The 25,203-nt window shown below is 48.5% G+C and overlaps 1 protein-coding gene across 9 annotated transcripts in view; it reads right to left on the bottom strand.

Annotated features, from left to right (window-relative positions):
* Rbp6 (RNA-binding protein 6) overlaps nt 1–25,203 on the bottom strand; it is an 805,438-nt gene that overhangs the window by 151,504 nt on the left and 628,731 nt on the right. The window lies entirely within an intron of this gene.

The raw sequence follows: 25,203 nt of genomic DNA, 5'->3' as shown, positions 1-25,203 counted from the left end.
GATTAATTTCCAACTGCTACGGATAATCGTATTTTAAAAGTTGTCGATTGTTCGGAAAATACCCGAGGATGATAAATTTTCAGCGCGGTGCTAGACGCGTGAAAAATGTTTTATTAATCGTGATAAAACGTACCACTCGGGGAACGCGAATCGTAACGGTTACATTTTCGCAGATTCCTCGACAAAAGGGAGCGATCGCGTTATTAAACAACCGCGACGAATATACGAGCTGAAAAAAGCTGGAGAGCGAGGCGCAACAAGACGTCGGAACTTAACGTCGTAAATTAGCAGCGACCCCGGCTCGGTGTTACTGAAAAAACAACCCCCTTTACGTGTCAGGAGTTTAAAGTAGCACGGCGAAGGCGTTATGGATCGTAAACGAGCGCGTGGGACCGGGATATCAGAGCTCGAGGCGGCGCGACAAATTTTCCAGGGGCGATCAAGCACCCCTTCTGGAGGAAATTAGCGTCGTACGTTGCAGGAGGACGCGTAAAAATCCAAATCTCGATTTTCATTCGACCGTTGCAACTGACCTTAAATTACCCAACTATCTCCGTGCGCTCGCGAAACGCGGGACAACGCGGATAAAAATCGCCCTCGTTAAACTTGCACGTTTCGCCCGGATCGTGTTTCCCACCTCGGGCGAAAAAGCAAAGGAAACAAAGGGTAAAAGAGATGAAACGGAAAAAATAGAACGAGAAATAGAAGAAAAACCCGCGCGTTCCCGGATCGAACGTTAACCTAACTCTCTCGAGCGATCGGTGGCGCGCTGGTGGGGCGAAACCCCGTCGAATCGGAGATAGGATCGCTTGTATTCTTGCCGGAAGTACATGTGTGCCGTAAAGCACAGCTGGACCGAGATTTACGAAGCACGCCGCCGAGAAAGGCGTAGCAAGGGGATGGAGAATAGCTGGAGTTGTAGCAGGTAGGGTTGCGCGGGGGTGTGTTGTCGGTAACCGAAATAGCGGAGCGAGAGTGAGAGAGAAAGAGAGAGAGAGAGAGAGAGAGAGAGAGAGAGAGAGAGAGGGAGGAAAGAGAAGCGTAGGAGGCGGGAAGGCGACGCGGCTAGTAGGATTTATGGGACAGGAGAAACAATAGGGATTACCTTTACCCCCTGCTGCCCTCGGAGCCAGTCTCTGCTTTGTTCCTTCCCACTTCCTGCGAAAGGACCGCAAGCACGAAACGATAGAAGTAACGGCGATGTGCCGCCACCAGCACGTGAGAATGGATCGGAATTATCCTGGCGAGACAGAGGAAGAACGACGGACTGAAAGGTAGCGGAGAATGTTGATGGAGCGTCGAGGGTGGCTCGAGGGTGGCCCGTGGGTGGCCCGGGGGCGTAGGAACTATGGCGTAAGCGACGTCGCGCGGGGGTAAATATTAGATTATGCGATTAACATTCGATGGACTTCGTCGCGGGGGCAGTTTCATCCCGTTTGCATCTGTCAACGCGGCGTAATTCCGCTTTACGTAATACGCTCCGCGGCCAAAGTAGCATCGCAGGGGCGTGTCCGCGAGCGGACAGGGTCGCGTTGATTTAGGATGCTGAGCGAAAATGTTGGTCAGTCGGGGTAAAAGTAAGCGGACGGATAACCTTTCTCTCTCTCTCTTTCTCTCTGTCTCTCCTACTTTCATTATCTGTCTCTTTCCACGCTCGCTGGCACCCGAAGCGAGAAGATTGAAATTAATCGGATGGAATGGAGAGAATCTGGTAGAAATTCGTGCGAAATTTCTGCCGCTCTCATTATCGAGCGTTTTACGTGTTCGGAGATAATTATGAAATACCCTCTACCATCTTCGGGGTAGTATCGTATTTATTTCGATTTTTATTTCCATTTCATTTATCGAGCTCGCTTTAATCCGTCGCATTTCAATTGAACTTTCTACGAGGAAGAATCCACTTTGGGACTATCAACGTTATCGTTATGGAATCATCAAAGGGGTTAAAATGACTTTATTCGGATTTTTCATTTTTGCAACTGCCGCGGGACTACTTTCGGCAAAGTCGATATTAATTTTCATTCGAACAAAATCGCAATTACGCGTGCTTGCTTATTTCCATTTCGCCGCGTTAATTACGCGTTACAGATTGCGGTACCGCTAGCGTCAAGGAACGTCTCGTTCTATCCTATTCTTTCGTTATACGCGTACGTATATTCGTCTTCTTCTAAAAGCCGTCACGTTTACCGCGCGGATAGAGATTGATACCGAAACATTCATCCACGTCGTCGTCTGGATTTGAGACCCAGCCGTTCTCGACGCGGGTGGTTTGTTTGAATATCGTTAACTGTTCCGTGGACGCGACGCTGGCAACGAGGGGGGGTTGAAAGCGAGAAAAAAATAAACATCGAGCAGCGGCTTGTTCCTCAAGACTCGGCCGCTAACGAGAGAGCAGTCGCGTGTAAGAATCGCAGCGGCGTCTTCAATGAGGGATGGCTCAAAAGCGTGATCGTTTTATCGCGCGACGCGTGTACCTGTCCTCCTCCGCTTTGCTCGCGAAAAACGGGAGAAAAGAAAAATGGAAGAACCACGTCGGCGAATCGATTCTCCGAAGGCGGCGGAAACGCAGCCGAAGCATCGCGTATACCCCGGAGATGATGATTATTCATCGAAATAATTCGCGTACTGTTGCTTTGAAAGTCGCGCGAAACATACCAAGGAATTGAGTCTCTTAGACGACGTTCGTCCCGTTTTTACTTTCAAAAGAACGAGTAATATTATACGAGGAAAGAAAGGACGATGAATGAGAGAGACAGCAGGAGGACAAGGAAGAGAGACGGAGCGAAGCTTTTAATAAAAACAGAGGAGGCATCGCGGCGTAAGGGAAGACTGACACCAGGGACCCCTCGCCATTGCCAAGTCTTTGCCTTCTTCGCTGTTTTTCACAAAGTCTACGCCTTTCCATTATTTTTCTTCTTGTTTTTCTCGTATCACACCTTTGTTGCGGCGCATGGCGCGCTTCTGCCAGTTAAATCAAAGTCTCAACATTCCTCGTTTGATGATCCTACCGCTCGTCCCTTCGAGGAACCCCTGTTTTTCGGCCGCGAGCAAAGATGGCGCCGATCGCTCGACGACCGCGACCCCTGCAAGGGTGCAGATTCGCGCGAGAACGCGCAACACTGGATCCAAGATCGAGGACATATCCACGAGGATATATCTAGCCGAGATTTCGTAGCAAATGACTCATGGGTGGGCTTGATTCGCGTGCTGGGTAAAAATAGACGTCTGAATAATCGATAGGCGTGGGCCGCGAAGAGAGGGTGGAACACGGAAAGGGGATGATTCGATCTCTCTGAAGTAGGAACAGGGATACGATTTAATCCGACGAAAACCGAGATATCACGGGCGAGAATGAAAAGTAAAAGGCCCAATTCTCGAAATTCGGATGGAATGGAGAGAATCTGGTAGAAATTCGTGCGAAATTTCTGCCGCTCTCATTATCGAGCGTTTTACGTGTTCGGAGATAATTATGAAATACCCTCTACCATCTTCGGGGTAGTATCGTATTTATTTCGATTTTTATTTCCATTTCATTTATCGAGCTCGCTTTAATCCGTCGCATTTCAATTGAACTTTCTACGAGGAAGAATCCACTTTGGGACTATCAACGTTATCGTTATGGAATCATCAAAGGGGTTAAAATGACTTTATTCGGATTTTTCATTTTTGCAACTGCCGCGGGACTACTTTCGGCAAAGTCGATATTAATTTTCATTCGAACAAAATCGCAATTACGCGTGCTTGCTTATTTCCATTTCGCCGCGTTAATTACGCGTTACAGATTGCGGTACCGCTAGCGTCAAGGAACGTCTCGTTCTATCCTATTCTTTCGTTATACGCGTACGTATATTCGTCTTCTTCTAAAAGCCGTCACGTTTACCGCGCGGATAGAGATTGATACCGAAACATTCATCCACGTCGTCGTCTGGATTTGAGACCCAGCCGTTCTCGACGCGGGTGGTTTGTTTGAATATCGTTAACTGTTCCGTGGACGCGACGCTGGCAACGAGGGGGGGTTGAAAGCGAGAAAAAAATAAACATCGAGCAGCGGCTTGTTCCTCAAGACTCGGCCGCTAACGAGAGAGCAGTCGCGTGTAAGAATCGCAGCGGCGTCTTCAATGAGGGATGGCTCAAAAGCGTGATCGTTTTATCGCGCGACGCGTGTACCTGTCCTCCTCCGCTTTGCTCGCGAAAAACGGGAGAAAAGAAAAATGGAAGAACCACGTCGGCGAATCGATTCTCCGAAGGCGGCGGAAACGCAGCCGAAGCATCGCGTATACCCCGGAGATGATGATTATTCATCGAAATAATTCGCGTACTGTTGCTTTGAAAGTCGCGCGAAACATACCAAGGAATTGAGTCTCTTAGACGACGTTCGTCCCGTTTTTACTTTCAAAAGAACGAGTAATATTATACGAGGAAAGAAAGGACGATGAATGAGAGAGACAGCAGGAGGACAAGGAAGAGAGACGGAGCGAAGCTTTTAATAAAAACAGAGGAGGCATCGCGGCGTAAGGGAAGACTGACACCAGGGACCCCTCGCCATTGCCAAGTCTTTGCCTTCTTCGCTGTTTTTCACAAAGTCTACGCCTTTCCATTATTTTTCTTCTTGTTTTTCTCGTATCACACCTTTGTTGCGGCGCATGGCGCGCTTCTGCCAGTTAAATCAAAGTCTCAACATTCCTCGTTTGATGATCCTACCGCTCGTCCCTTCGAGGAACCCCTGTTTTTCGGCCGCGAGCAAAGATGGCGCCGATCGCTCGACGACCGCGACCCCTGCAAGGGTGCAGATTCGCGCGAGAACGCGCAACACTGGATCCAAGATCGAGGACATATCCACGAGGATATATCTAGCCGAGATTTCGTAGCAAATGACTCATGGGTGGGCTTGATTCGCGTGCTGGGTAAAAATAGACGTCTGAATAATCGATAGGCGTGGGCCGCGAAGAGAGGGTGGAACACGGAAAGGGGATGATTCGATCTCTCTGAAGTAGGAACAGGGATACGATTTAATCCGACGAAAACCGAGATATCACGGGCGAGAATGAAAAGTAAAAGGCCCAATTCTCGAAACGACAGCTATGCCTGTGACCTGTGAATATTTCTGATATAATTCAACCCACAAACGAGTACATGCTTTCCGAGAGAAATTCACCAAACCTGTAGACTGTTGGACGCGAGAAATTACGCAAACTATAATCACGGTATGCTCACTGTGTCGGTGTATAAGAAACGCGTGGAACGGGTCTTCCAATCACCCCGTTCGAAAATAATATCCCCCGACAAAGAGCGTTTATCCAGCCCCGCGTAAAAAGAGATCCACGTGGTTGGCCGTGGATTTAAAATGTTAATGGAATCAAGAATTTCGCGGTTACGCTGGAACCTCTTTATACGGGTGTAATTAAAAATAAACACTGGAAATGAAACAATATAAATTCTTAAAAGATCCCCGGCCCGGCGGCTTGATCCCTTTGATCATTCCAATATCTGGCTGGTCGCTCGGTGTTCCGTTAAACAAAGAAGATTGTACCACATTTCCCCGACGCGGAATTATTTCAACTTTTCTGCTCTTTTGCCTCTCGCTGGTCCGCGTAATATCCTTGGGGCAAGAATGGCAAAACCCTTCCTGATATACTTTGATGTCCTCCAGTTGTTCGATGGAATCACCCCCCGGCTTCGACTCGTTCAATCGATATTAATCTTCCTCTCGGACTATTCCTCGCGATTTTCTTCCAGCCGTGCATCCACACCGCGGTTATCGCGTTCCCGTTTAAGCGACGATTACAGGAAACACTCGGTCGAGTCTGCTTTCACGGAAATTCGACGATCGCCGTGTCCGTTTTAACCCCTGATACGGTGGTACGCGCTATCGGTATTTAGAGAATTAATTACGGAACAGTCGTTAGAACGCGGTATTTCTCATTCGTCGGCACGTGTTCGAAACAAAAACCGGAGATATTAATTTCCATCCTGTTTCGCGTGTAAATTTTCCAAGCATTCGTAGAATACGAGGGCGAAAATATAATTTTTGATATCGGAAGTTAATCGGGGAATGTGGGGTACCGTGTACGCGCGTGCTTCAAAAGTAATTACACGCTCGTTCGGTAGGTTTTTCCCGGAAAATCATTTTATCTCGCTAACGATTCAGCTGAATAAGCTAACGAAGAATTAACCGGAATGGTGGCTAAGTATTTTAGATATTTCCAAATTTTTCGGAAGAACTGGTATAATTTCAAATTATATTCGACCCTGGAAACATTGCACTACTGATTACAATTACAAACTATACGTAATTTCCCTAATGTACCTATCTTTACAATTACAAGCTTAATTCCACGGAATAGGAATTAGGGTAGGAATAAATTCCAAATAGAACATAAAATAGGAATAAAATTCCATCACTCGATATTTATTTTAGCTACACTGATCCTAATTCGGAGACCCGAGTACCGATCACGAGATTCCTACAAAACTAACCAATTTCTCACAATTAGTCCCATCAAACGATGCTGCGCTAGTCGTAATTACCCCCGGTTTATCCAAGTAGTCGTTCCAGGAACGGCGAGCGAATTAATAACGCGAAGTAACGTCGCGCAATGGGATCGGGAGCGACACGGTAATTTCTGCGGATTTCCACGCGGTCGATTCGCAAACGAACAATACCGAAAGGTTATAGAAGGAAGATGGGAGCAAGACGCGAGGCAGGGTTGCTGTCCCTGAGGAGCAATCGACTCCTGGCGAGTGGGCGAGGTGTACCTTATTACAAGTTCGATTCCAGCGGTGTTACAGCTCTCGGTGGACCGTGTTGTAGATTGCTGTCTTACGAATCCTGCCCTTTCTACCCTCCACCAGCCGTTCCCTTTTCGCAGGCACACCTCCTATCGTTTCCCGCGTCACCTTCCTTCCCCCTCCCCGCGGCGCCGGCTCTCTTGTTTGGCGAACTAATTTAAAAGGGCGCCCGGAACTGGGTCAAGAGTGTACCCTTTACGCGGACTTTTTGCATACCGCCCCACCCCTGACATTTGTAACAAACTTCTTGGGCATAGAGTGCCGTGGAAACCGGTGACCTCCAATTACGGGCGCGTGGCCAACGATGTCGCGGAGAATTATACGTTTCGAGAAATAAGAGACATCGCGGGGGGTTGAGATGCGGGTACACGGTGTTTGTACAACGTTAAATACGCGTTAAGTATTACATTATATCGTCGGACATTTTGGTTCTCGTAGCGCGAGGATATTTAGCTGTTTAACGTTAGTTAACTTGGTTATGCGAAATCTCCGTGGAATCTCGTCGAATGTTGGGAATTTTTCACGAATTTTATTGGAAATAATTTTCAGTATCTCTACGCGCGAAAGAAGTATCGGGAATTCGTTTATAAAATATATTAATTTAAGCCTGATGCGAGATTTATGTATTTTGAATGCAGCAATGAACAAAAACAATTTGAGAAAACTTTAAGGACACATTGGTAACACGTAACTAACCAGACAAATCCTTTAGAAATTATGATTCCAACTTGAGATTCTAAAAGAAAAATCCACAAACGATCTACAGGAATTTCAAGATAAAATGAGCGAGCAAGTAGCAGTTGTCCGTCTATGGTCAGACATGCTCCTGCGTATCTTCCCTCAACGTTTCGCGTCATTTAGCGAGACTTATTTCAAACCTATCTACACCCACGCAGTCTTCCTATTCTTCTCATACACGAAACATCGCGAGTAAATACAAGTAAAGAAATATTCGAGAAAAACTCGCGCGACGAAAGAAGATAACTGGAAATATCTTATCCAAAACTACCACGAGATCTTCTAATATCCTCACGATTTAACCTCTTAGGCACTAGGCGCCACTATAGTGGCTTTCGCGGATGTCATCTTTCTGTACGACGCGCCACTATTAATCATCATACAATAATAATACAATAATTTAATCATCAAACACTTCATTCCAATGTACTCGTGTAAAGAACAGCATTATCCGTCACACATTGCAGTGCCGTATCATTTACGCGTAATTCGCGTTGAACTCTGCCGTACAGAGAAACAGCCCCGCGCAAAATTCAGCCGTGCCTAAGAGGTTAATCACGGTTTATATTAAAATATACCAAGTAATTCTACCGTGCTCTTATTTGTCTTTTATATCAGTAAGTGTCAGTCCGATCATATTTGCCTTTCTCCACCGATTTGTCTCGACAATAAATCCACGGAACAGGAAGTAGAAGTACTCCAGCATCGGCAGTGACATTCGCAAGTAAGCACTCGCGGCGTGGATTATTTACCCGCGACGACCCCGCCATCCGAAAACGTTTCAATTTAAATCCCCGCTGTTCAAGAAGCCGATGAGTCGTCGGGATAACCTAATGCGATAATCGATTCCCGCAGGAAGACCGTAATTGCATTTACGGAGACGAACGAAGCATTCTAAAATAAACAGCCGCGCCGGAGAAACGCGCGCGAACTCGCCGCGTCGCCTCGTGAAAGGTTTCCCGCCCTTTTCCCTTTTCTTTCCTTCGCCCTTTTTTTCCCTCCTTCTTCTTCCACTCTCCTTGCACCGGCTCGTAAAACGACGTGGATTTAAACGAAACGATACCGATTTACCCCTCCGGTAACAGAAGCGCGCTACAGAAGCAGTTCTAGGATTTCCAGAGAATGCTCCCTCCCCAACCCCCCAATGCGCCCCTCTTTCTCTCCCGCTCGCTCGTTTCCTGTTTCGTTCACTTTCTCCTCTCCTCCTCGCAGCCCTTACTCCCGCCGCGACCGCACAGCCCCCTTTACGGACAATCGAGGGTAAAAGCGAGCCAGGGACTTCCACGAGTTTCCCTTTTTTTCTACGGCCATTTCGCGTCACGCGACGCGCCCTATCGCGACCACCACCAGCCTGTGTTTGCGGATTTGGTATGCAGCCAGAGGTATTAAATCTTCGGCGTTTGAGGAATTTCCATTGCCGGTTTGAAGCCTCGTTCTCGCTCTGCGAGAGAGCTCGGGATCACTGGCATCTATCTTCGCGTAGAGCCAACGAGAGACGAATTTTCGGATGCGTAATTAGTTACACGGTGGCAGTGAAATGAAGATTTCGCGCGAAATATGACAATTTTGCATCCCATGAAGTATAGGATTTAAGCGTGCGAATTTATTCCCGAATTAGAAGTAAATCTAGGAAAAGTTTCTCGAGCCATGCTCTTTGGTAGACTCCTTGATTGTGGGTAAACAGAGGGGGTGGGAATGATTTGCATGGAAAAATGACGATTATCGAATCGCGTGGAATTATTGCACTGAGTGTCAAAGTTTGGAGGTCCGGTGCAGCGAGCACAGTGCTGGCACGACGGCAAAGTTGATTCAGTATTTTCGAAATTGTCCCTTAGCGGCAGCCTGAGACCATGAATGTTACAATGAGTCGCAGCTATGACAGCGAATAATTCCGAGCGGAACATCAGCTGCGACGACTCTCGCGCACAATCAAGCGAATTCGGTTAGCGACACACTTTTGATGTGACTCGCTGATGAAACGAGAATTTCTCTGTAGCCTCCACTTTGCCCGGGATTATTCGAAACGTTGTTAGATGCTAATAGGATAAGGTCCAGGCCAAACGAAACAGGGACGAGTTATGCCGGGTATGGAAGGAACTTCGCGCGTAGTCACACATCCAGGCTGGGGTACAGCATCGGATTCGTGCCCGGAAAAATCACGGCAACACCCCCTCTGAGAGCGTCGCTTCGGGGGTTAAATTCGTCTCGAGATTTCTTTCCCTTAATTTGCCTAATCGTACCGCTGAACCCTCCGTTTCTATCCTATCCGCGATCTCCGCTGAAAAATCGTATTTTTCTTTAATAGCACTCGAAGATTCACTCGCGATCTTTCGTCAGCCTTTATCCCTCAGAGGAAGCTCGAAGATCGGGAGATTATTTACGTTACCTCGTTCAATTACGCGCAGCCTTTGAAGGTCATTAGCGTTAATTGAATAAAGTTTTCATCGAGGTACCATTAAATTAATACCGGTGCAATTAAAACCGGCGGGCCAAGTGTTTCCGTTTCCTCCTACGAAAACCTCCGGTATTTCGGTAACCCATTTCGAAATTGCCTCTCCGGTTAATTCGAGTACACGGATTTCAGAATTTTCGCGTCCCATCGATTTTCAAATGACTTATTTATCGGCGAACAAACCGAACGCATAACGAACCCTCTATTTTTGCCCGCTCTCGTTTCGCCAAGGTTACGAGAGACCGGAGTTTAATCAAATCCAACGATCGTTGCGGAGCAATGGACCTACACTCCACTCGCGAAAGCTTTCTATTTTTCGTTCTTTCGCCGCTTTTTTTTTTCTCTCCTTTCCCATTTTTATCCCCACCCGGCGGCTCGCGTGAATCATAATTGGCCGGAACGATTCGATTGATTGGACGAAAAGGCGAAATAATAGGGTGGCGGGCGGACACGAAATTCACGATTCGTTCAATTACGCGCGTCCAAGAGGCTAAATATATCGCTCGTCGAATTTATTCGGCAGCTGGTACCGGCACCCCGTTCCCCTGCGCCCCCTGTATCATATTTTTCCTCCTTCGGCGTCGGTAATAATTAGAAATAATAATTATCGGCGGATGAAAGAGCTTTCGGCCCTGTAAGCCGGGGCCGAACCGAGCCCGGAATAATAATAAATCGCCGCGATGGCGGGGAAAACCGGCGGCCGGGTTAATTCGAGAGGCGCGCCAATTAGGATTTTTCCGATCCCGTCGGTGAAAACACAATAATCGGCAAGTACGCGACAAAGGGAATGAAAGCGGCGTGCAGCGTGACGCGGTTTTAACGAAATATAGCCCGGTCCCCCGGTTAGCTGCCATTTGGCTTAATTATTTGCCTCTCCGGCCGCGTCTAATTTTAAGGAGCAAACACGCGCGCGCGCCGCTAGAGTAACCGAGCCTTTTTCCCTCTACCGATAAGCAAATAGCGGAACAAGCTCCGTGCTGCGTTTGACCGAAAATCAGAGAACGGAAATTAGACGAAAAATCCGTTCGTCGCGTGGCTGGCTCGCGTTGGCCTAAACTCCGCTTCCGTCTATCCGGCGCGTTCCTCGCGGAAACGGGGAAAAGAAGAGGAGGAGCAGCAGCAGCAGCGAGAATAGGGTTACGTACGTACCAGAGATACCCTTTTCATCGGTGCGTTACGACGCTTTAATTCTCCTCCTCAAACACGTTCGCCAAACACTGGAAGCTCGCGCGAGCGCACGGGCTTGAAAAACACCGAGCTGGCGTATCCGCGCGGCGACTGGCGCGCGAGGGGTAGGAAAATTCGTCTAGTTGCGGCGCGCATTCGAGAATTAAATAGAAGCGAGCCGAGCCCCGACTCGCACCCTGATTCTTCCTCTTTCGCCGTCGCGGGAGAAAAAAGAAGGGCGAAGGGGGCGGGCGGGTGAAAAAAATGGCAGCCGGAGAGGGTGGAAGGTAGGATGGAGGGCGTCTGGCCACGTTAGGCAGAGAGTGTACGCGCGCATCTCGCATAATTTTCCGCGAAAGTTTCCGGCGCTCCGGCGCAGGCATCGTTCAGCTTAAATTCATTTTTGAGCACCGAGGCTCGGGTTTCCACATCTGCGCGCGGAACTCGTTTCGCTTCTGGCCCCCGCGACCGTGTCTCGCTCTTTCCCGCGCGGATCTCGCTGTTCCGCCCTTGTCCTCCATTCCTCTTCCGCCGACTTCATCGCCCGCGACTCCAAAGGTAAACTCCGCAGTTTCGCCAAGCTTTTTCATCGGAACACGAATTCTTTTTTTCTACGTCGGCAAACGGGAAATAAGAGATCCGAACACCGCCCGGCTCTGGTTACCCGCGGATACGGGCATGCACGTGCACAGACTTTTTAAGAAACCCCCGTGCAATCTGGCCGTCTCGATGTAATCGACCAACGACATCGTTTCCCTCCATCATTTTCGCTCGTTACGCAATCCGCAGATTTATTTAAATCTCTCCGCGACGTAATTCCATTTTCGAAAATGGAATTCTCCCTTCCGATCGACAAACATTTTGCACGATTTTGCGATTTTCGTATATTCCCACTGCCCCGAGAAACAATTTCCCGTTCATATACCCACCCAGTCTTCCTATATACTTAGGATTACTACCCTATATTTAGAACAAACTGCCCTTAGCCTTCCGGAGAGCCCGTAAGAGGCAGGAAAATTTCAATCCCGCGTTCGACTGTCGGCAAACATCCGGCGCTCGACTCGCGGTTCCTCTCGAGGGTGGCGGAATGATCGAAACGGGGCAGCTCGCCGATAATTCCTACAAACGACGTCTCCGCGCGCGAAATTTCCCCGACATCGATGCGGTTCCGCGTTCCCTGCGAGCATCTCCGCGAATAATGACGCGGAACGACGAGGGTCGGGGCGGCTGGGCGGGTGTGGGTGGCAGCGGTGAGCAAAGAACTTAAGTAGCTCGCAAAGAGATGCGAACGCGGGAGGGTTGATCCGTTTATTCAGCGGCACGTAAGCCGGCTCCAGCTTCTTCGTCGAGTCGAAGGGCGCGCGCGGTAAACTTTCACGGGAAAATTCGATGTTTCGAGCAAACAAGCCGCCTCTCTGCCTCTGCCTCTGCCTCTGCCTCTGCTGCGACTATCAATACACGTCGTGGCTGTCGTTCGATGCCGGATCGATAGCCTGTACCCGTTGTTCCGGGAATAAGAAGTCCCCTGGCTGGAACACCTACTGCCGATCGGACGCTTTTTCTCGCGGGGATTACTTTCTCGAGGAAGAAAAAACGAAGCCGGAGGGTGAAAGAGAGAGAGAGAGAGTGAGACAGGGAGGGTGAAAGGGTGGGTGAGCGGGCGAGAGAGAATGGAACCCTCGTTTGGGCGTTGTTGGAACGAGCTTCGGCGAATCGTCGGCGCACCACCGTTCCAGAGGGTAATCAAGCCTCGACTAATTATTCCAACGTAATTCCGAAAGTTTATACGAGCGCTTAAAGCCATAGTCGCGCAAGCTACTGCTGACTGAACGGATCTCCGATTATTTCCCGTTTCCTCGGTCCGCAAAATGGATTCCCGCTGTTTTCCGTGTTACGTATGGAAGATGGCTCGCCGACACTCGAAATGTCTGTCGAAACGCCGGGGTGAAATCGGGGTGAAAGAAGCTTTCGACTGGCTCGGAATGGAGGAAACGCGAAGCTTCCGGTGACAGTCGCGGATTTTTCTTTCCTTTTCTTCCCCCCCTCTTTTTTCTCAGTAAATTCCACGATCGTTAAAGTTGCACGCTGAACGCTACGTTTTCGATGATTGGATTCTCCCCGGCGAGGTCGATATTAAAAGAACGATTTGGTTTAAGCGAGGGGAACGAGACGGTGGTTAGGTGACGGGAGGATTGTCAAGCCAGAACGCGGAGATTTAATATCGCAGCCAGACGGATTCCTCGCGAAACGAGGGTAAACTGGGCTCATATTTCAGGACTCGATACATAAGAATTTTGTAACGAGACAGTGGCGTCTTCGTATCGCAGCTGGCACCGCATTACCATATTCTCCGAAAGTAATTGCTACCAGGCGAGAGTGTTTCTCTCGCGCGATCGATCGCCGAAGCCTTAATAGATAATCCATTAAAAAGTTCCATTAATATTAATCGTTTATCGGGCAGCGCTAATCTCTTCTTAGAATATTTCGCATTCGCTACAATTTTTCGCCATTTTTGCGATACGACCATTTTTACATTTCCGTGAATAAACGATTCGCGAAGCTCGCAACGAAAAAAGGAGAAGGAAGAACGAAGGAAACTCGATGAACACGTACACCCCTATTCTCTATTCTTCCGCATTCACAGGCGTGTATTATTCAGCGGCCTCTCCGCGCGCTCGCGTAATTCGCGCGTTCTCGCGCGACGTCTCGTCGCTGTCGCGCGCATAAATAAAAAGCAAACCGACTTACCGGAGGAAACGGAGAATGGTTTATTTATCGACAACGATCCGATGTCCATTTGCGAAACGCGACCTCTCCTTTTCCTGAAACGCCACGCTCCTCGCCACCCTTTCTCTGTCGGCACAGCGTTTTATACGGCTAGATAGCGAGTTCGTGACCCACGACGTGCCAGGCACGAGCACAACCATCGCGAACACGCGGCATCAGCCTGCTGTCTTACGTATCTCGTTCTATCGTGGCCCAACGATGGCCTGGAATTTCGCTAAAGTTCCTCGTCGAGCTACTCTCTCTCTCGTCCCTCTACTTCCTACGTTTCATTTTTATTTTTATTCCCCTCTTGCTCCTATTTTTTTTATTTTCTTTACTCGCTTTTCAGCGGAACCGTAATACGAGCAGTCTTTGAGTAACGCGTCGAATTGATCGAACGTTATTAGATACGTTAAAATTGCGTTATCCGCGGCTCGGTGTCCGTGTACGCAGGATACCCGAGTTTTAAATAAATTTCCATTTATATAGGAAACTCGAAACGCGATAAAACGAGTAACCTTGTTATTCGATTTCCCGCGCAACTGTAATAATTATCGTTCATCTTTATGAAACGTGGCAGAAAGGTGGGAATTAATTAGTACTTTGCATTCGTAATTGATCGAGTTTGCGCGACGTTGATTCGAGGAAAGGATGCGAACAATGGCCGATGCCGAAGCGGAGGAATTCGATGGTTACCATTGGGTATTTATCTTTTCCCTTTCCGTATCTTCGCGACCGCTGTCACCGTCGCGGTGCCGTGACTTTTGACACTGAACGGGGAACAAGAGCACGATGGCAACGCTGATCCGACACGCCATTCGCCTCGGATAAATTACCATTCGAGGTAATATCGGATAATGAATTTTTCATTGCAGTTTAACGAATGCTCCACGTTAGACTCTCCTCGTTCGATCTTGAGTGTAACTGCTTCGAGGATGTCACGAATTCGGCTAAACGATGGGAACTAGGGACGGATCGCGTAATGGAATCTCGCTGAATTTTCTCTAAATTACGTCGTTCCAACTATGAATTTCGTCTACTCGTTGGTACCGAACCGAGGCGTGTTTACGTTTCCAGAGAGCCTCGTTCCGTCTGCCATGAATTTTTACGGCATTGTACGCGCAATATCGGCATCACGTGATGTCCAGGAGTTCCGCGGAACATTTGATTTCATGCACCGCCCCGTAACAGCCCTATCTTTTCCTCGTACGGTCGCAGAATATTCAAAGAGCCGGACGAATTCGCGTGTCTTTCGATGCTCGTCCGCGTGCACACACGCCATGCCGCTGGTGGCGTGCACCGGAAGATTTACGTTATCGGATATCGTTTTCCGATTGGCTTTCGGCTTAACTTCCGACGAAAAGTAATGAAAGTTTGTCAGTCGGAAGCATCGTCATTCGAACGTTACCCGTAACTCTGCCGGTTCATTCTCCACGCGATCTCCAGAAAATTTCCGACGATTAACCATTCGTTGCCTCGCTGTACCCTCCCTTGTCGTTACTTTTACCTCGAAAAGCGGAAAAATCGAACGACAACGGGCGGCAACGATGAAATACAATAGCCAGCGAATGGGACGAATGAATTCGTAATTCCCTGGCCGCCATTTTGGTGCACGCTCCATCAGAGTTTCGGCTTCAATTGTTCTACACGAGCGATTTTCTTTATTTACTATCGTAAATTCACAAATGTTAATTTCCGTAGAAATTTATGGAATATAAAACAGTGTACTCGAAGAATGCTAATTTTAAACGCGAAGATATCTGTTTCACGTGACTAGCGATTGAAATGATTTTTCAGGCAACGGGGACGAGTGAAGAAATTCGTCGTCTAGTGCTAATTTGCCACGTTAACCGTTCCGCCATGGTTTTATAAGATGAGATTAATTATGGGCTACGAAATGGCTTCGCAAAGTGGACCGACCGAGCATCGCGCTTCGTCTGTTCGCAAACTTTGTCGAACAGTTTAACCAATGTATATTAAGACGCTAACTTTACCACCAATTTGCACAAAGTGCTCGTAAACTGTGCCGTGGTACGTGCCTGCGTACGGATCCGGACCACCTCGCGCACGAAAAATCTTACGGTTGTCTCGATAGCGCTTGGAAGTTCTTCGAGTGATGTAATTAGGTCGATCGAGGATAACTGGTAACTGCGTTTAGGTGCCTTTGCTAATACCCACGCAAGGTTCAGAATCATAGCACTACACCATCGAACAATCGTTTTCGATACATAATCCAGAGACTAAAATTAAAATAATTTAATTTTACGGTATTTAATAAAAGCCAAGGAATCATAGTCGTTTCGAGAATTTTGTACAAGGTCACGTTACTCCGAGCGTAGGAAAAAATAATTTTTCAATTCACGGGCAACTATATGAAATTCCCATCGCGAAAATCAATAAAGCTAGCTCACATTTTTTTACCATCCTCTATAACGAAACTCGTATTTTCCAAACCAGTAAACCCTGAAAAGAACTTCATTCAATACCTCCTTACGCTCGGTCTCCTTTTAGCCTCTCGCTCCCTTTAAACACACACGCGCGCACACCGCCTTCGCACCCTTATCCTACGCACATTTCGAAAAAAGGAAAAAGGAAAAGGAGAGAAAGCAAAAAAGAGGAAGAAAGAAAGTCTGCGGCCCATCGAGCAAGTTCGTTCGTTAAATTTAATGGCGTCACTCATTCGAAGCCAGATGCGACCAGGTGATTATCCGGCCCCGACATCGACGTCCCGTTCCAACGATTCTCGCGACATGTACGACTCGATCGGAAAAGGATCCGATTCTCAACCCTTATAAGATCGTCTTACCGGCCGACCCGCGGCGTCTCGGAGCGGACAGGGAGTCGGATCTGGTTAGAGCTGCGCGGACAACGATTCGCCTGCAAAGTCGTGATTGCCGTGGTCGTAGCCACCGGTGATCTGACTGGTCTAAGGGGGTTGTCGGATGGAGAGAAAGAGAGGACGACGAAGGGGCGGCTGGAGGGGTGGCGAACAGTTAGGCGGCTGCAGTCTCTAGCCTTCAGGGGCTTCTTAATGCCATTACTTCTGGTTTCGTCCGTTGAGACCGTGCCATGAACTAGCGGAGAGCAAGAGTTTCCGATAGCCGACTTGCACTCTCTCTTTCCTCGCTGGACGCGTGAACCGGCGAGAATACACCGTCGATAAACGAGTTACTGTGGCACGAGGAACGCGTGTCTCTTGTCCCAGGACTCGATTAGAACTTCGGGCCAAGTACTAACGAGGGATTGCGGTAAATATCACCTGGCTCGCGTGTTTTTCCTCGCGGGAAGTGGCCAAGTTGGTCCATGTACTCTGGAAATCTTCGCGCGGAGCAAGTTCCTCGAGAAAGTTTCCACGGAGAGTGGATCTTTCCGTTGATTCGATAGGGTGGCATTAGACGGTCGAAATGGATTTCCAGCGATAAAGTTAACGACGACGCCGTGGATCGTAAAATATTAATCACGATCGGGGATAATTCCCGTGAACGAGGAAAATGGACGCGAAGGATTCGCGACTGTTCGGAGCTCCTGTTCCGCACCCGTGCCGCGTAAATTTCGCGATAAACGTCAGACGCTCGGCGAGTCGCGGATTTATCCTCGCATTGTGCGCGTTCCGCTGATTTGTTACCGCGAAACCTCGCCGATGCTCCCTCTATTGCCATTGTTGTTATTATTCGCTAATAACTTAACGTTTATATCAATTATCGGGCAACGCGGAATACGTCATTCATCGCGGCCGTTGAACCGCGCATTGTCCACGCGTTTCCAAACGGTCTGCTGCGAGATTTACCGCCGTTCATAACGCATTCATTTCGTACGGCTAAATATTGTAAAGAAACGGCCGTTTAAACGCGCCGGATCCAATATCAGATACACCGCGTTCGGCTGGCTGGCGATTCGGCGGCGCGCGAATGGAGACGCGAGGCGCGGCGATTGTTCGCGGGCGGGTCGCTGGAAATCCTCGCGATGTCGATTCGAGCTCGCCGAATTAATTAGCAATGGGATAACAGAACCGTTCTTTTTATCCCCGCCGGATCAATGAGACGTTACGCGGATTTTATTACCACGCTATCGATATCCCGCGAATTTATGTTCCAACGAAAAACAAATATCTCTCGCGAAAATTCCGATGATAAATTTCAAACAAATACTTCGAGACGCAACGTTTGTCATCGCGTCGAAACCTGTACGCAACGCGTGTGACGATCCAACGAAAAACAAATATCTCTCGCGAAAATTCCGATGATAAATTTCAAACAAATACTTCGAGAACGTTTGCCATCGCGTCGAAACCTGTACGCAACGCGTGTGACGGAAGACCAAAGACACGTATAAAAGAGAGACACGCGAGTGCAAAAATTCCAACCCCAACCATCGATCGCGAATCGAAGACGCAAACCGAGAGCCGGATGGTCGGTTCGCGTTTTCATTTTCTTTGTCCTGCGGATGGTTTATTCAACGTACGTCAACCTCGTTTCCCGACGCTGTAACAGGATAATCGTATCCTCGCGCTGGCTACAGCGGCGAACGCACGCGTACCCGATGCGCTCGCTGGATTCGAGACATGAAGTATTCAACGTGCGACAGTGCCGTGTGTCGAAGCGGAGCATCGCTTGAGTAAAGAGTATCACGGATCGGCCCATTCTTCCGACGTCCACCTTCTCCCTGTTCTCGTCCTGCAGCCACCCCCAAAGCAGCCCGGCGTACACGCTTTCGGCATGTCACGCTAATGCCGCCTCCAACTTCCGAGTGAATCGCTCGTAAAGCCGCTGCCTAAAGTCACGGCCGATCGATAGCTCGTGGTGTGCATAGGTGCGCGTTTATCCTCTACGCCTACACACTTTGTGGGCTTTATGTGCTCGCGCGTTCCAGTTATGTACGCGTCATACGTGCACCTACTCGCGCCTCTGTGCTGGCGCGTACGCTCGCTTACACCCGCGTGTGCGTGCGTACACGCGCGCGTGGCCGCGTGTATACAACGATCACGTACACGCAGCGTGACTTCGCATCGAACGGCGAGCTCCGACCACCAGCCAGCCGGAAATCAAGCCGTGCTAATAATGACACCGATATCACCGGTCTGGCCGAGCATATATGCCCGCGCGTGTGTACGCGTACGCGTTGCGGCCGACCCAAGCGTGTGTCACGCGAATGGTGCGCGTTTAGGACGCCGGGTTTATTTGCCAGCCGGGACGCGGCGAACGCAAATTGGGATTCGCCGATGCGCACCGGGGCCAGGCACGTAAGAATCGCCATTAACGAGTTCATTATACGCGTCGACCTCGAGCTGCGTTCCTTCCTCCTTCCTTTTCCCGCGTTTCGCCGATTTATTTCGCCAGACCAGCGACCGCCGTTTACCTTGCATTAGCGTTATCGAACCACGCGACTGCCAGCAATTTACGCGCTTCCACCGCGGATTAGGGAGGAGGCGTCTGAAGGAGGAGGGTGTGTCTCGGTTTCGTGGCTGGAGCTCCTTGTCACGGGGGATTCGGATGTTTGGGCAAGTCCAGGTGATTCTTTTAATAGCGTGGCGGTGACGTTGCGTGGAGAGCTGGTCGAATTCGCGCCGAGTGTTTGGACGAGAGTTTTAGGTGTGTGGATGAAGGATACTCGGGTTTGAGGGCCTAGCGTCGAGGAAGAGTGTTTTTGGTCGAGTGTTTGAGATTATCGTGTGGACGAAAGGTATATACGTGGTTGTTTAGTGTTTCGAGTGGACACGAGAGAATGTCCAACTTCGTTCATCAGATTGATAAATGAAGTCAGAGTCTTCCAACGAGAAAGGAATTTTTAAAGAATCGACGAATGAGAAAAATTATCGAATGGCAGTCAAGAAAACAATGTAATCTGTTACATTATCGCAGCTTTTATCTAAATTAAAAATTTTTTCCTGCCATTCGATATTTGCCAACTAAGTTGAGAGAAAAATATTCGGGCAAATCGAAATTAGTCGAATAACATATAACTTTTAAGGGGAACGGGGGTAATTCATCCCCCACACTGTTGATATTTGCACCCAATCGTATTCTTCTTCCATTTCCCGTGCATAATAACACTTTCATTAACGCAACAGTCTTCATCTCGTCATCTCGATTGATAATACACGGACCTCGAAATTAATAGAAAAATTTGGAAAATAGGAATACTCGTAACCCACGACGAAGATCAATAACGCAACGCTACTCGTAGAAAACTACTTTCACCATTCGAAGAACCTAAACTCGAAGATTAGACCTCAAAGATAACTAACTCAACGGTTAATAGCTAAAACGAGAGAGAAATTTTCGCGAGACGATGCGACAACGCCAAGGAAGACATCGCTCCGAGGGATTAATTTTTACCTCGTCGTAAAATCCTTGGACGATAAGGGAAGAGCGAAAGTATGATGATTTATGTATGATACTCGTGAACCCGGTTTCCCTAATACTTTTCAAACCGAATTTCCAAGAAGTATGGGACTGGAAAATTTATAGCCGCCGGCACTCGCAACGCGCAGCGTGGGCGTGAAAATTTTAGGAGTAATCAGACCCAGCACTGAGCCTGCGGAATAGAAGAGAATCGTTTAGACGTTGCTCGCGATAACAGCGAACGAGGAAACGGAGAAGATTTCTACCGTCGCAATGTTCAACGAAATTCCCAACATTTTCTCTTCCGAATAAAAAGAAAATCTTGTTCCAGGATATATTAAAAATGAAATTTACCCATTAAGAAGAAACGTTGGACGAGATTTCTTTCGTCAGAGTGGCTTGTCGATCGTAAGATGGCGGACCCACCCTGCAGGTTCCCGTTTCGTGAAACGCGGAGGGACGATTATGGCAGGGTCGAGATAAATTCACGGGACACGGGATAAAACCACGATCGTCCGTGAATTTCTAACGAACGGACAGGGAAGGTCGGAGGTCGTGGAGGCGATAGATTAACGCGACGTATAAGCTATCGACGAGCCGACGGCCACGAATACAGGGACGAACGATTCGGGAACGGTGGAGTATAAGTGGACTCGAGGGGAACGCGACGGGAACGGGAATTCGGTCTGGCTCTGCACCTCATAAATTTGAGTTATTCTCTCGACCCACCCCTTTCCTTTCTCCCTTTCCGCTCTGACTTCGCCTAGGCGCCCTTAAGGATTCTCCAGGAAGTGAGTTATCGCCTCCGGTCCGTGGTTCTTCTTCCAACCCCGGTGCCGCGGGTGCCCCTGAACGTTCCACGGAGAAAAATATTAGCAATGATACGGCTGATATTTTACTTCGCGGCTTTTCCAGGCCAGGACGTCCCCCGTATTATCGGCTCATGAACGTCGTTTCCGCGGAAGACGAATATTACACGCGGCCAGCTGGTAATAAGGATAAATGAAACCGCCGCGAGATTTCGTTTCAATTCGACCGTCCACGTGGAAATCCTTTGGAAATTGCCGCACGAAACGATACCGATATTTCCCTGCAATCGCTCCCGCGTAATCCTCTCGCTTGTACTTCCGCTATAAATTTTATTATTTATTTTTTTTCACCCCGGCATTATTGTTATAGAGGGGTGCTTATCCGTCTGCAAACGACTCGAGTGTTCCCGTGAAGATAAAAAGTCGATTGTTTATGCTAACTTGCGCGCGATTCCATCGATTATTTCACGAAATCGCGACGCTTCGTAATCGCGATAATCGCAACTGTCCCTTTACCCCGATTTTTATTTTTATCGCTAGCATCACGCGCGAAATATGCTAAAATAATATCACGCGAAATACACGGGTAATATTCGAGAGTGAGATATAAAAATAACACGAAGCTCGTCGAATTATTCCTGAAATATGTTCGAATAAAAATTCACTTCGTTTTATTCGAATAACGTATTATACGATATTTTATTACACTAGATGGCGCTGCTTTGTTCCTTGGCACAGACCCCTAATTGGAAGCACACAGCGGTCCGCGAGATACCGAAATGCTGCGAATCAAAGTAATCAAACAAAGTGAAAATCAAACATCAAACGGTAACCTAATAATTGCTTTCGCAATTTTATAATTACCAAGCTACGAATTCGTATTTAACGCAAACGTAGGTATGAAAAGGAGAGGAGAAGGCGCGGAGAAATAATTCCGAGTAAATAAAAGCTTTAATAAATGTTTAACGATCATTAACGATTTACCCGATAAACGAGGTTCACGGTTCGTTTATCAAAAGCAGGCCGAGTGCATTCGTCGCCGGCGTCGTTATCGCGAAACGTCTAAGGAAGATGAATAAGCCAGCCCTTCGCATACATCGCGAGCGCAGTTTCATTCTGAAATATGTCGCAGCTGTCACGTGTTCGACGGGCCGGGTGATTCCACGGGAGGCGCACATTTAAATATGAAAGAGGGTTCCTTGAAAATTTAGAATCCATTCCTGGAACGGCGACGCCACCGGCGAAATGTTCCGCGAAATATTGGTCAATGGAAATCGCGAACGCGATGAAAAATGTTTCGCGAGAAGCGCGTACCCGATCCGCGTTCCTTCAATTAAAATATTCACGACCTCCGTGGAATTTCGAATATTTCAGAACGCGCGCTTTCCATCTGCACGTTATTGGCTGAAATTTTTGTTACGCGCAACGAAAGTGCTTCGAGGTGACCGAATTTTAAAGCGATACCACTGCAAAACCACGCTAATACCGCTTTAAGCATTTACGCGCATTTCCCGCTATTTCCGCCATTTTCCCCACAATTTCGCCCCGAAAAATGTCACGGGCTAACGAAACCAGTGCTCCTCGAGGATGGAAGAAAAGGGAATTCGAGCACGTTTAAGCGACTCGAAAGAAACATTTACCCTAGCTTCTTTGTCAGTTGCAATTGATGCCAACGTTAGGAGGAGTTGGAAAATTTTCCTGCCGTTTAAATATTGAACGAGAAGCGCGAAAGTTACTCATCTGTCGAGCAACGAATAATTTACGCGCAACCAAGAACACGGTTTCCTTACTTCCCCTTATTTTACACCACCATCTGTCTCGAAAAGGGAGAAGAAAATAAAAATTCTCGAGGAACACGAAACGAAGATCGACGTCCATTTTGGAAACGGGGAACGTCGAGACGATTACGAGAAAGCGAATTAACCGAGTGGAACACGGGATATTTCTCCGAAGCAGCGTTCGCGCGCGAGCATTTACACGCGCGAAGGGGTGAACCGTCTAGAGGATCCCCTTCGGAGGAACGCGGCGGTCGGTTGGAGAGGGTTGAACCACCTTGGAACGGAAAGGAAAGTTTCGCCGAGTGACGAGGCGAACAAACGGTTGGGAAAGTATTACGAGGTTAGAAGCGTAAGAAGGCACTCGGCTCGGGTGAAATCCCTTCGGCGCGAGCGTATCCGGGCGTCCTGTTCGCCGATTGGAAGACAAACAGGGCCGGCGTGGACGAAAGTAGGAGAAGGCTTGGAAAGCTCCAAGTTAGGCCAGCCAGCGCGCGACCTGCACGCTGCCCGTTCGCGCAGCCAACTTTTGCAATCTTTTTAATTGTATTGCCGGTGAGAGCTCGGTGATAGAAAAGTTCCTTCGCGTCTGGCCGTCCGTTCGGAAGGGATATTTCTCCCTCTTTCTTCCACCTTCTTCTCCGACCCTCTCGTCTCCTTCCTTCTCGTCCGGAGTATACGCTCGTACTCATCCCATCGAGGCTCTCGGCGGCCCTCCGCGGCCCTTGCTTGCTACCCGGATAGACGGAACCAGAGCAAACCGGGAACGGAGAAAAATGTCCCGCTAATTTTCCGAGTACACCGAGCAAGTACGCGAAGATTCGATTGGAACTAAAGCCGAGGTCGAGGCTCGCTGAAAAGTTGCGAAGTTGGACGTGGCAGGCCGTCCGCGGTAGCTCCTCGCTTCGTTGTTCCCGTTTCTGGAGGGCAGCCTCGCTCCCGGCCAGCCCTCGACTGCTTTATGAAGATTTTTATTACTGGATGAGCTTCGTTAACGTCGAGTACGGTAGCGCAGAATGTGTCGTCGCGCTACTTACTCTTGTCGCTCGACGACAAGGACGACGTAGATAAGGGAGGAACCGAGCGGAGAATCCAATCTCGCGGGATGCGAGGCTGTTCCATAGGATGAGAGAATCTCGAGGGTAGCGCGGTCGACCGGGGCGCTCCTTTGTCAAGATGGCGGCCGACACGGGATCTTATTCAACGGCTTCATTTCGCCACGTCTTTCTCGCGACGGCTTATCTTCCGCGTTTTGTACACCCCCGGTTAACAAGCACATCGAAATTGGTTTAGACGTTCCAGCTTCTTCTTTCCCTGCCGGGATGCACCCGCCCGGCTGAGGAATCCGCGACGGCCTGCCGACGGTGATTCCGGTAATTGAACAGCGGCACGTTCAACGCTCTTATTGTCGGGGGCAGCTTTAAAATCTCCCTCTAAATTGGATGTTGATACATCGAATGAATCGCCGGCAAGGAATTCGGTATTTCCTGCCGGATCCGGGTATTCCAGTGAAATTAAAAAAATTCCCCAAGCGAAATCCTGGTTTCGTTTAAAGTTCTAACGAGCGTGTCGAGGAGCCTTGAGCCTGTCTGAATTCAGGATTTAATTGGTTCGCGAAATTCTGCGAAAGTTCCCGTTGCGATGCCGCGATGTAAAAGTCGAACAGCGTTTCCGGAATTTCCTCCGACATTCTTGACGCTCGTCTTGTTCCCCCGTTTCCGTGTACACCGGGATATTTCGTTCGGCTAATCGTGCAATTACGAAAATTAGCTTAATTGTTTGATCCTCGATCCGACGAATCGAGTCGAGATTAAATTTATTTTTCTTTTCGAATCCTTTGTTTAGCACGCGCGTCGACGAAGAAGCGCAGACTTTAGGCGCGATAAAATTCTCGAGCAAACGCGTTCTGGGTAAATTCGCGAGGGATGAGCGAAAAACGAAATGCGGAACTTTTGCAGGGGTTACAACGCCTTCGGCGATACATCACGTGGCAATTATAGCGTCAGCCCTAGCGACATTTCGTCCCTTACGCGTTCGCTTTTCTGCGACTCGATTCTCCCCCATCAAGCAACCATCGCCCCTGCTGCCAATTTCGTCGTCCAATTTATCCGCTCGTGAAAATCTCGTGCCGGAGGCTCGATTTCATAGGGAATCCGTCTGCGACGACGGCGCCGATAATGCGAAGGTAATTTATTCTCAATATTGCTCATTGATTACTCTCATAATCGATCCCGTTCCTCGGGACACCAACGAAATTATTTATTAATCGCGAACCAAGAGAGCACGCGGCTGAAACTTTCGTTTCATACTTGCAAACTCCACGTTCATTCCGCTATGGTTTACCCGTTGAAATATAAATACCACGT

Source organism: Eufriesea mexicana, unplaced genomic scaffold (assembly GCF_001483705.2).
Source record: "Eufriesea mexicana isolate 0111107269 unplaced genomic scaffold, ASM148370v2 scaffold1385, whole genome shotgun sequence".
Classification (NCBI taxonomy): Eukaryota; Metazoa; Arthropoda; class Insecta; order Hymenoptera; family Apidae; genus Eufriesea; species Eufriesea mexicana.
Note: the sequence above shows the minus strand (reverse complement) of the source record. Positions and strands in the feature narration are given on the sequence as shown.